The sequence below is a fragment of the Rutilus rutilus genome (genome assembly GCF_951802725.1).
Source record: "Rutilus rutilus genome assembly, chromosome: 3".
In the NCBI taxonomy this organism is placed as follows: domain Eukaryota; kingdom Metazoa; phylum Chordata; class Actinopteri; order Cypriniformes; family Leuciscidae; genus Rutilus; species Rutilus rutilus.
Genome location: NC_140211.1, coordinates 44,197,961 through 44,210,975, shown reverse-complemented (window position 1 = coordinate 44,210,975; position 13,015 = coordinate 44,197,961). Strand labels below are relative to the sequence as shown.

At 40.1% G+C, this 13,015-nt stretch overlaps 1 protein-coding gene across 4 annotated transcripts in view; it reads right to left on the bottom strand.

The window, feature by feature from the left end:
• The window catches only part of dennd4c (DENN/MADD domain containing 4C), a 214,285-nt gene extending 201,348 nt beyond the window's left edge, over window positions 1-12,937 (bottom strand). For all 4 annotated transcript variants that reach the window (XM_084404122.1, XM_084404123.1, XM_084404124.1 and 1 more), the window contains exon 1: window positions 12,692-12,937. The gene's annotated coding sequence lies outside the window, so the exon portion shown is untranslated. The remainder of the gene's footprint in view (window positions 1-12,691) is intronic.
• Between the last annotated feature and the right edge of the window lie 78 nt (window positions 12,938-13,015).

The following is a 13,015-nucleotide window of genomic DNA, read 5'->3' as shown; positions in this document are numbered from 1 at the left end:
TATCCACTGCTCAAAGATCTCAGCATTGCTAACAATCACACACACCTGGTCCTTTGTGCCATGTGGAGTTTCAATGGCCAATCAGCTTCCCTGGTTGTTCCAGCAACACTGTGCTCACAGCCAATAGGCTGCACCCATTTTGATCTCAATTCTTTTAATTAAACAATGATGAATATTTATTTCTCCATCTTTCCTTAAATTTCAGATTTAACTTAACAGATAGTAAGAAAGAAAGAAAGAAAGAAAGAAAGATAAGTTAGTTAAAAAGATAGATTAGTTAGAAAGAAAGATATATTAGATAGAAGGATAAATAGATAGATTAGTTAGAGAGAAAGATAGATTAGTTAGAAAGAAAAAAACGACGGATTGGTTAGTTAGAAAGAATGAAAGATGGATTAGTTAGAAAGAAAGATAGATTAGTTAGAAAGAAATATGGATTAGTTAGAAAGAAAGAAAGAAAGAAAGAAAGAAAGAAAGAAAGAAAGAAAGAAAGAAAGAAAGAAAGATGGATTAGTTAAAAAGAAAGAAAGATAGATTAGATAGAAAGATAGATTAGTTAGAAAGAAAGCGATTAGATAGATTATTTAGAAAGAAAGAAAGAAAGAAAGAAAGAAAGAAAGAAAGAAAGAAAGAAAGAAAGAAAGGTGGATTAGTTAGAAAGGAAGGAAGGAAGGAAGGAAGGAAGGAAGGAAGGAAGGAAGGAAGGAAGGAAGGAAGGAAGGAAGGAAGGAAGGAAGGAAGGAAGGAAGGAAGGAAGGAAGGAATGGTGGATTAGTTAGAAAGAAAGAAATAATGGTGGATTAGTTAGGAAGAAAGAAAGAAAGAAAGAAAGAAAGAAAGAAAGAAAGAAAGAAAGAAAGAAAGGTGGATTAGTTAGAAAGAAAGAAAGAAAGAAAGGTGGATTAGTTAGAAGGAAGGAAGGAAGGAAGGAAGGAAGGAAGAAAGGAAGGAAGGAAGAAAGGAAGGAAGGTGGATTAGTTAGAAAGAAAGAAAGAAAAAGAAAGAAAGATAGATAGATAGATAGATAGATAGATAGATAGATAGAAAAGGTTTGAAGATAGATAGATATATAGATAGAAAAGGTTTGAAGATAGATAGATAGATAGATAGATAGATAGATAGATAAAGTTGATAGATAGATAGATAGATAGATAGATAGATAGATAGATAGATAAGGTTTGAAGATAGATAAGGTTTGAAGATAGATAGATAGATAGATAGATAGATAGATAGATAGATAGATAGATAGATAGATAGATAGATAGATAGATAGATAGGGTATGAAGATAGATAGATAGATAGATAGATAGATAGATAGATAGATAGATAGATAGATAGATAGATAGATAGATAGAAAAGGTTTCAAGATAGATAGATAGATAGATAGATAGATAGATAGATAGATAAAGGTTTGAAGATAGATAGATAGATAGATAGATAGATAGATAGATAGATAGATAGATAGATAGATAGATAGATAGATAGATAAGGTTTGAAGATAGATAGATAGATAAGGTTTGAAGATAGATAGATAGATAGATAGATAGATAGATAGATAGATAGATAGATAGAAAAGGTTTGAAGATAGATAGATAGATAGATAGATAGATAAGGTTTGAAGATAGATAGATAGATAGATAGATAGATAGATAGATAGATAGATAGATAGATAGATAGATAGATAGATAAGTTTATTACATTGAATGGTCGTTTAATTGAGTCTAGGGCTTCAGAGAATTTAGATTTGAGTTTGGGATGTGCACTAATGGGCCAACGTAGTCTTGGCTCAATTTGAGCAGTCTGCAATGAAAGTCAATGGGGTTTTTATGATTTTTAAGATTAATTTTTAAGAAAACTGAAAGTTAAATCAGTCTGAAAAGATATAGCAACTCAAGTCAGAACAGTATGAAGGTCTGACCCGAGTTTGGAGTTTGTAACTTGAACGGTCTAGGAGGAGTTAGTGTCTAAAAATTTGCGGTCAGAAAAAGAAGAAGAATAATAACTAGAATGTACATTTCCTGAAGAAAATGTGAAGTGGTGCTTGCAGTGGCAAAACTCGCCACTCGGTTGCTAGGGTGTTGTACATGATTGCATACGAGCCAACAACCATGTCTGTACGATGTTGTGGAGCTGAAATATGGCTTCTATATGTTGCAATATGGTTGCTAGGTGGCTGTAAAGGGTTGCTAGGGTGTGAATACAAAGTTACCATGGTGAAATTTACAGACTGTTTCCCAACCAAAACAAAAGAGCCAACCCCCATCTCTACATGATGTTCTGATGCAGAGACATGGGTCTTGATAAACGGTTGCTAGGGTCCTCTGTTTGGTTGACAGGGAGTGACTTGGCAGGTGCCAATCATGAAACTCCAAAGGCTGATTGTCAGTATGAATGATTTAAACCAACTCCCATGCCTCTGTGATATTCAGAATGGAAGATGTCCGTCTTTGGAATTTGGTTGCTAGGGTACTCTGTTTGGTTGCTAGAGAGTGGCTTGGCAGCTGCCAATCATGAAACTCCAGAGGCTGCTTGTCATTATGAATGATATAAACCAACTCCCATGCCTGTGTGACATTCAGACTGGAAGATATCCCTCTTTGGATTTTGGTTGCTAGGGTACTCTGATTGGTTGCTAGGGAGTGGCTTGGCAGCTGCCAATCATGAAACTCCAAAGGCTTTTTGTCACTATGAATTTTATAAACCAACCCCCATCTCTATACGATGCTCTGATACAGAGATATAGGTCTTGCTAAACAGTTGCTAGGGTACTCTGTTTGGTTGCTATGGAGTGGCTTGGCAGCTGCCAATCATGAAACTCCAAAGGCTGCTTGTCAGTATGAATGATATAAACCAACTCCCATGCCTCTGCGACATTCAGAATGTAAGATATGCCTCTTTGGATTTTGGTTGCTAGGGTACTCTGTTTGGTTGCTAGGGAGTGTCTTGGCAGCTGCCACTGATGAAACTGCAAAGGCTTCTTGTCACTATGAGTGATATAAACCAACTCCCATGCCTCTGTGACATTCAGAATGGAAGATATCCCTCTTTGGATTTTGGTTGCTAAGGTGCTCGACAATGGTTGCTAGGGAGGGGCTAGGAAGTATTGAGGTGATTCATGATTGGCTGTTTGCTGCCCCGAGTCAAATGAGACCACCCCCGTGTTTCTATGACAATTCAGTCTTGAGATATCCCTTTGATCTCTTTCAATGGAAGTCTATGGGACTTGTTGCTAAGGTGCTCTAAATGGTTGCTAGGGCGTGGCTTGATAGCTTCACACTGATCTTGAGGGACTGATTGGTCGTCTGAGTAAAATGAGCCTGCCCCCTTGTCTCTATGACAATGTGATCCAGAGCTACGTTCAATACAAAATCCCTATGCGCAATTTAACATAGTAGGAAAAGCATGTGTGTTTCACGGGACATTCCTTCCCCATAGTAAGTCAATGGGGCAACTTTGGGACGCACCTGCCCCCCAGGGGTGCAACTTTTACCCCATTGTGAGGTATGTTCTTACAGAGCCTGTCAGCCTCTTCAAATGTGGCAAATCACACGTTTCTGCGAAATCCTGCTCAGAGCTACGAGTGCTCAAAGTTCGTCGCAATGTTAAGTCAATGGGACTTTTTGGGCCGCTTTTTCACCCCTGGGCCGAACACCGCACCCCCGATCATTTATAAAAGTCATAGCACACCTCTCCTCAATGAGCCGGTCGATTTGACACCTCACTCAGGGGTCTGAGACAAACGGTGCGGGGTGAGTTACGCGCCAAACTTTTGTCCGGAATAATAATAAAAAGAATAAGAATAATAAGTATGCGCAATAACAATAGTGTTGCTTTGCCTTTGGCAAGCACCATTAATAATAATAAGAAGAAGAATAATAAGTATGAGCAATAACAATAGTGATGCCTTGCTTTCAGCAAGCACCACTAATAAGTATGCAAGAGAACACTAATGAATGCTTGCTTTCAGCAAGCACCATTAATAAAAATAATAAGTATGCAAGAGAACACTAATGATGCCTTGCTTTCAGCAAGCACCATTAATAATAAGTATGCAAGAGAACACTAATGATGCCTTGCTTTCAGCAAGCACCATTAATAATAATAACTAGAATGTACATTTCCTGAAGAAAATGTGAAATGGTGCTTGCAGTGGCAAAACTCGCCACTCGGTTGCTAGAATGTGGTACATGATTGCATACGAGCCAACAAACATGTCTGTACGATGTTCTGGTGCTGAGATATGGCTTATTCGTGTTGTTCAGGTGGTTGCTAGGGTGTTGCTAGGGTGTTCTGGGTGGTTGCTAGGCAGTTGCTAGGGTATTCTGAGTGGTTGCTAGGGTGTTGCTAGACAGTTGCTAGGGTATTCTGGGTGGTTGCTAGGGCATTGCTAGGCAGTTGCTAGGGTGTTTTGGGTGGTTGCTAGGGTGTTGCTAGTCGGCTGCTAGGGTGTTCTGGGTGGTTGCTAGGCAGTTGCTAGGGTATCCTGGGTGGTTGCTAGGGTGTTGCTAGGGTGTTCTGGGTGGTTGCTAGGGCGTTGCTAGGCAGTTGCTAGGGTGTTCTGGGTGGTTGCTAGGGCGTTGCTAGGCAGTTGCTAGGGCGTTGCTAGGCAGTTGCTAGGGTGTTCTGTGTGGTTTCTAGGGTGTTGCTAGGCAGTTGCTAGGGTATTCTGGGTGGTTGCTAGGCGGTTGCTATGGTATTCTTGGTGGTTGCTAGGGCGTTGCTAGGCAGTTACTAGGGTGTTCTGGGTGGTTGCTAGGGCATTGCTAGGCGGTTGCTAGGGTGTTCTGGGTGGTTGCTATGGTGTTGCTAGGCGGTTGCTAGGGTATTCTGGGTGGTTGCTAGGGCGTTGCTAGGGTGTTCTGGGTGGTTGCTATGGTGTTGCTAGGCGGTTGCTAGGGTATTCTGGGTGGTTGCTAGGCAGTTGCTAGGGTGTTCTGGGTGGTTGCTAGGGTGTTGCTAGGCAGTTGCTAGGGTGTTCTGGGTGGTTGCTAGGCGGTTGCTAGGGTATTCTGGGTGGTTGCTAGGGCGTTGCTAGGCAGTTGCTAGGGTGTTCTGGGTGGTTACTATGGTGTTGCTAGGTGGTTGCTAGGGTATTTTGGGTGGTTGCTAGGCGGTTGCTAGGCAGTTGCTAGGGTGTTCAGGGTGGTTGCTAAGGTATTATGGGTGGTTACTATGGTGTTACTAAGTGGTTGGTAGTTGTCACTGATGATTACTATTGCAGTTCTTAGCATTTTCTTGGCATGATTTAGCACTTACCTAATCGCTATTAGCATGTAGCTATTCAAAGCTAGCATGTGTAGCATGTTGGAATTCCTCCTTGCTAGTATGAGTCAAAAGAGCCAACCCCCATCTCTATACGATGTTCTGATGCAGAGAAATAGGTCTTGCAAAATGGTTGCTAAGGTACTCTGTTTGGTTGCTAGGGAATGGCTTGGCAGCTGCCAATCATGAAACTCTAAAGGCTGCTTGTCAGTATGAATGATATAAAACAACTCCCATTCCTCTGTGACATTCAGAATGAAAGATATCCCTCAATGGATTTTGGTTGCTAAGGTGCTTGACAATGGTTGCTAGGGCGGGGCTAGCAAGTGTTGTGATGTCTCATGAATGGCTGTTTGCTGCCCTGAGTCAAACTTGTGTTAACCCCATCTTTTTATGATGTTCTGATGCAGAGATATAGGTCTTGTAAAATGGTTGCTAGAGTACTCTGTTTGGTTGCTAGGGAGTGGCTTGGCAGCTGCCAATGATGAAACTGCAAAGGCTTCTTGTCACTATGAATGACATAAACCAACTCCCATGCCTCTGTGACATTCAGAATGGAAGATATCCCTCTTTGGATTTTGGTTGCTAAGGTGCTTGACAATGGTTGCTAGGGAGGGGATAGGAAGTGTTGAGGTGATTCGTGATTGGCTGTTTGCTTCCCCGAGTCAAATGAGACCACCCCCATGTTTCTATGACAATTCAGTCCGGAGATATCCCTTTGATCTCTTTCAATGGAAGTCTATGGGACTTGTTGCTAAGGTGCTCTAAATGGTTGCTAGGGCATGGCTTGATAGCTTCACAATGAGCCTGAGAGACTGATTGGTCATCTGAGTAAAATGAGCCCGCCCCCTTGTCTCTATAGCCCCTTTCACACAGAGATTCCGGAAAATACACGGATAAAGTGACCCGGGATTTGACCCGGGTTCATTTGATTTTGGTTCATTCACACTGCCAGTGATTTTCCGGAATCAGAGAGCGCGTTCACACACAACCCGTGTATGTCCCGGAAAGACACGTGACATCGATGTGACTTGTAATGTCTCAGCAGCGTCTTCAGTTTGCTTATGAGCTGCGAAACCACGCTTGTGCATTTATTTCTCTGATTCGATCATAAAATTGCGCATTTCGTACCGTTTCACAGCTGGCAAACGATCCCGGCTTCAGTGTCATCACTACGACACGGCATTATTACGGCTTTTGTTCACACAGCGCGCGTTCCGGGACTGAACACGGCAATGTTACTAGGTCCCCAACACGGCATCGATCCCGGCATTAAACCCGGGTCATGTTTGCGTTCACACAGAAGGCGTTCCGGCAATTTGCCGGCAATTTCCCGGGTTCAATGCGCTGTGTGAAAGGGGCTTATGACACTGTGATCCAGAGCTACGTTCAATACAAAATCCCTATGCAATGTGTAGGTCCTACACTAGGGCTGAACGATATTCTGTTTTAACATCGACATCGCGATGTGCAAATGAGCGATAGTCACATCGCCGGAACATGCGATGCGAAGGGTAACGTTAGTAGCACCCATAGTGTAAGAGAACGGTAGCACACAGTAAACACGAGTTTGTTGTATGGCTTTTTGCTGGGGTGACATACGCGTTCCGCGTGCCTGCACAGTGATTGTTTGCTCTGCCGCGCTCACGCTCACAGTCAACATTCACTGGCAATCCTATAGCTAAAAATGCGCGACGAAGAGGATCCTCCGCAACAAAATCAAAATCAGCTATTTGGGACTAGCCTATTTCGTCTACAAAAAGGAGGATGTTGACCAAAAAGAGGTAGGCTACTTTGCTGGAGTGTTATGAAGTCGTGGATGGTTGTCTTTTTTTAAAATCGTTTCGTGTTCGCATTTATGAGGAAAAAACAATGTTACGTGACATTATGGACGCGTCACGCGACCGTTATGAAAGCCGCACTAAAAGACTGCTTTAAAACTTTCACAGAGACCTCAAACAGAAAGCACAAAGCCTTTCTTTAAAACGAATTTCGTTTTGTATTAATTGTATCTTAATTTTAATCAGTATTTCATTATCCAATTTTCTGGATTTAATAAATAGGGCCTAGCCTAAAAATTAAATATAGCAGCCAGCGCCTGAACTGGAGATAAGCTATCATCCATGAACCGAAACTCAGCATAAAAGGTAGTCTACTCGCCTCACACACCTAAAAATAACAATAATAATAAAAAAATAGAAATATAACTATTATCTACAGAAGAACCACTAAAAAAAAAATTACTCTGTATGAAAAGTGCATTTCTCCCGATCACTGCTGCGAAGATCGTGAGTCAGTAATTGTCAACTTCATCTTTACAGAAAACACTTAAAATGTCTCACTGTAATATTTTACATATTATTATTCATTACTTTTGCTGGTTCTAGGTGCCGTTTACATGAACGCGTCACTGAATCAGCACAGAAAACATAATTTTTCGGGTCCTAGAACCTGAAGAACGTTAGGTCCTGTGTAGAACGTTCACCGAATTCTGAGAGAAATATGTTTCTGGAATAAAATATTAAGTGGCCTTTTTGTTACTTGTAATGAAGCTTGCTTATTAGTGAAATTATTAGTAACATGGAATGGTAATTATTGACTTTAGCCTGGATTGATGGCTCGCAATATCGCGATATATATCGTTGGGAAAAAAATATCGCAATGTAATTTTTTCCCCAATATCGTGCAGCCCTATCCTACACCATTGTAAGTCAATGGGAAACTTTGGGACGCTCCTGCCCCCCAGGGGTGCAACTTTTAACCCATTGTGAGGTATGTTCTTACAGAGCCTGCCAGCCTCTTCAAATGTGGTGACCCACATGTCTGTACGAAATCCTCTCTCAGAGCTACGAGTGGTCAAAGTTCGTTGCAATGTTAAGTCTATGGGACTTTTTTGGCTGCTTTTTTGCCCCCGGGGCAAACATCATACCCCCGATCGCTTATAAAAGTCATAGCACACCTCTCCTCAATGAGCCGGTCGATTTGACACCTCTGTCAGGGGTCTGACACAAACGGTGCGGGGCGAGTTACGCGCCAAACTTTGTCCAGAATAATAATAATAAGAAGAAGAATAATAAGTATGCAAGAGAACACTAATGATGCCTTGCTTTCAGCAAGCACCATTAATAAGAATAATAAGTATGAGCAATAACAATAGTGATGCCTTGCTTTCAGCAAGCACCACTAATAAGTATGAGCAATAACAATAGTGTTGCTTTGCCTTTGGCAAGCACCACTAATAATAAGTATGAGCAATAACAATAGTGATGCCTTGCTTTCAGCAAGCACCACTAATAAGTATGAGCAATAACAATAGTGATGCCTTGCTTTCAGCAAGCACCACTAATAAGTATGAGCAATAACAATAGTGATGCCTTGCTTTCAGCAAGCACCACTAATAAGTATGAGCAATAACAATAGTGTTGCTTTGCCTTTGGCAAGCACCACTAATAAGTATGAGCAATAACAATAGTGATGCCTTGCTTTCAGCAAGCACCACTAATAAGTATGAGCAATAACAATAGTGATGCCTTGCTTTCAGCAAGCACCACTAATAATAAGTTTAAATAGGATTTCAGTAAGTTGGCTTTCTCAAGCCAACTTAAATAATTTCCACATTTATTGAAATAAAATGTATGTAACAAATGAATATGAACTTTTAAAGGGAAAAAAAGACAAATAAAATATTTTTATAACTAATACATGGCTGGAACCTTTTGCTTTTGATACAGCAGCCAGTCTTTTTGAATGGGGAGTACATAACTTATCTTGATTTGTCAATTTCTTCTTTTTTCGGATTTAGGTCTAGGAGTGGGCTCTGACTGGGCCATTCCAAAACGCTGTTCTTCGTTTGAAGCCCATCCTTTGTTGACTTAGATTTGTGTTTGAGGTTATTATCATGCTGAAAGATGAACTTCCTCTTTAATGGAGGCCTGTGGATTTTTAATGGAGGCCAAAATGGGCTGGTACTTGGCAGTATCCATGATTGTTTCTTGTCTTGACTACTGGCCAAGTCCCAGCTGAAGAGAAGGTGCCCAATAGCATGATGCTTGCACCACTATACTTCATCATGGGTATGGTGTTGTTTGGGCTTATTTTATTTATTTATTTTTATAAGTAAAAGTTTCTGTAGAAGTAGTTGTAATATATCTTCTTAATGCAATGTCAGCATCTGACGCTATCTTCATATATGTAAGAGATATATAGATTAACATGAACATTTTATATTTCTAAAACCTTTTCTGGTAAAATCTCACTAAACAAGTCCTTAAAGGGTTAGTTCACCCAAAAATGAAAATTCTGTCAGTAATTACTCACCCTCATGTTGTTGCAACCCCGTAAGACTTTCGTTCATCTTCGGAACACAAATTAAGATATTTTTGATGAAATCTGAGGAATCTGGCTCACTCCTTCATAGGCTGCTTGGTAATTGGATCTGCCGGCCCAGAAAAGTTAGTAAAGACATCGTTAAAATAGTCCAAGTGACAACAGTGGCTCAACCTTAAGTTTATCAAGCGACGAGAATTTTTTTGTGCGCAAAAAAAACTAAAATAACGACTTTATTCAACTATTCATTTTCTATCCATTAGAAAATGGTTCTAATGTGTGCATTTCCTGGATGTCCGAATCATGAGAAAACGTAAAAGTGCCTTACCAATGTCGCAAAACGAATGGCTTACCTTTCACACTTTCCCATCAAATGATCGTGAGCGCCATCTTCTCAGTTCTCACGCATGCGTCGTGGCGCTCTCGTGAACTCACGTCAGAGGCCCACACAGAAGAAAATTAATAGTTGAATAAAGTTGTCATTTTTGGGGGGTTTTTGCACACAAAAAGCATTCTCATCGCTTGATAAACTTAAGGTTGAGCCACTGTAGTCACTTGGACTATTTTAAAGAAGTCTTTACTAACTTTTCTGGGCCGGCAGATGCAATTACCAAGCACTCTATGAAGGAGTGAGCCAGCTCTCAGATTTCATCAAAAATATCTTAATTTGTGTTCCGAAGTCGAAAGTCTTATGGGGTTGGAACAACATGAGGGTGAGTAGCCTAATTACTGACAGAATTTTCATAATTGGGTGAACTAACCCAATAGAGCTACATAAAAATTGTCTATTTGAATTAAAGATGGGACGGTCCAATAAAAATAAATTAATAGAAAGGGGAGTGTCTTGCAAAACAGAACGGCTGTATATATAAATGAACTAAATTAATAACTTTTTTTACAACAAAAATTAACCATCACTGAACGAACTTAAGCTAGACTATGACGCATTTTTTTTCTAGACACAAACTTTGTTGCATTATTTTCCTGTTATCATTGCAAAGCTGCTTTGAAACAATCTGTATTGTAAAAAGCGCTGTATAAATAAAGGTGACTTGACTTGGATTGTTTTGTTTTTTATGTGTCAAAAAGCTGCAATTTAAAAAAAAATAATATTTTTTTTGCCATTTGTATACTCACTGTAAGTATGTCAGGACAGGACCATTTTAATTGTAAATTGTAAATCTGCATTACAGTAAAGATAATTTAGTGGGAATTGTCCTTAAGTGCCATGACAACAATGTCACAATACAAAAAAGGCTTTGTTACCATAATTCAAACATTTCTTCTGTGAAAAAAAGCATGCTTTTATTGACCGAAATGCCTTTGGCACAAAACATAACTCAGTCAGGTGACATAATTGATTTCACTTCTCAAAGCCTTTTCAAGCTAAAGGGAGAGCGAGCACAGCGACAGGATTATCGTGTGGTTTTGTGTTTCCCTTTCATTTGAGCAGCCCTGCCCTCTTGCCACATGGCCTGTCTTATGTCATACCCACAATGCCTCACAGTTACCTGTAACCGCTCCTGAGGACAGCAAGGTCAGCACACATGCACACAAACATGGAGGCACACGCAAAACCTTCAAACTAGTGATCCTAATTCAGTATAATGAACAGAGGCCCGCTGCACAGACAATGGGTAAATCCAGACAGTCAAGGTCACTACAGCTATTGATCAATCACTTAAATGTGAATCACTCAGTGACATCTGGCCTTCACAAGCTTCTTATACAAGCATCTCCCTCTAAATATGATAAAAGTATGAAAACAACAAACTCATATACTTGAATTAACATATGGTCAGTTGGCAAATAACACTTTTCTTAAAAATAAAAAAAATACACCAAATACATATGGTGTATATAGAGGACAATGATGTAACTGGTTATCATTGTTATCATTTCTGCACAGCATTTAGGCCTATTTATAAATGTAAATTAATTTGTATGTTTTGATGTTTAACAGTTGTCACACTGTGTCACTGCCTGACATGTCAACCACCCATATGCACAGAGTACAAATATGAAAAGAGCTGACAAGCTAAAATTTTGATCTGTAAACATACCAAATACAAATTTCCATCTCTGTTATAGAGGACTCAATGGCAATACAATGTCTCCTTTAAATCCAATACGAACTAGATAAATATAATCAAAAATGGCATGTTCGTACACTTTAACCAGGCCTTGAGGCAAAACTGAGACTTAAGCATGGTTTAACAGGCAGGGCTTAGACTAAGCTAGGAATGGGCCTTAGTTCATTAAGGGCATTTAGTTTTTATAAACGTGCCTAGAAAAGTAGCTGCATTAGGTTACTGGTGTGTATCTTATGTCAGTGCAAGTGGCTTTCAGTTAAAACATGCATTTTAGTCTAAAACTAGACTTAAGCCTTGTCTGTGAAACAAGAGGTCAAATGTCCCAAATATTTTCCCGCCTACACTATACTATTTTTTTTTTAGACACGCAGAATGTAGATCTTATTCGTATTTTTGTATTGATTTTTCACACACACACACACACACACACACACACACTATATATATATATATATATATATATATATATATATATATATATATATATAGGGGAATTGGCTTATTCATCTGTAACTTAAAACAGGCGGATATAAGTGCAGTATACCTGCACGCTGACCTGACACTCCCTACAGCACCTACACGCTTTATTTCAGACAACACAGCTATCTCAAAAAATAGGGAACTGCCTTTCAGACATCATGTGCGTGTAATTTCATGTTGTCTAGGTAGACAATACACTAGATTTTGATACAGCCAGTATCTCTCTCCTAACGAGGCCTGTGAACGAGCTCCTGTCCAACTGTTGCATCTTCACGAGATCGAACAACTTCACACACACACACACACACACAACTCGATCACACTTACTTTGAGTTTGAGGCAATAAAAAGCAAACAAATTTTTGTGTTTTAACAAGAAATGTCGACCGACTCGTGGAAATAAACAAGCCTTAAAAAGAACGACAGCGAAAATAACACATTACAAGTCATTCCGAAACTACCAGCCGGAGAATATGCAACAACTTAATGCGATTGTCTACATGAAGCAACTTCAAACGCAACAGTACGTACCAGCCGTTCAGAGCACTGTAGGAAAACACGTTGACATGTAGGCAAGTTGCAACTTTCAGCACGTCCACTCCGTCTCGAGCGAGAATAAAACGTCCACCCAATGTGAGCGCGTTGTTTATTCCTTGTAACTTTGTTTCTGTACAACGCTAGGCTGTACGGCAGCAAGTAGGCGCCATGTTTGTGTTTGTTACTTTGATGCGCTCTCGGGTTTCTCGGACTGACTGCTGCAGGCGGATGAACCCGCCCATGAGTGACTCGCTGCTACACATTTCTCTGTCTTCCGCCCTACACAGACTCATTAATACCACAGATCTAGAGTAGTGC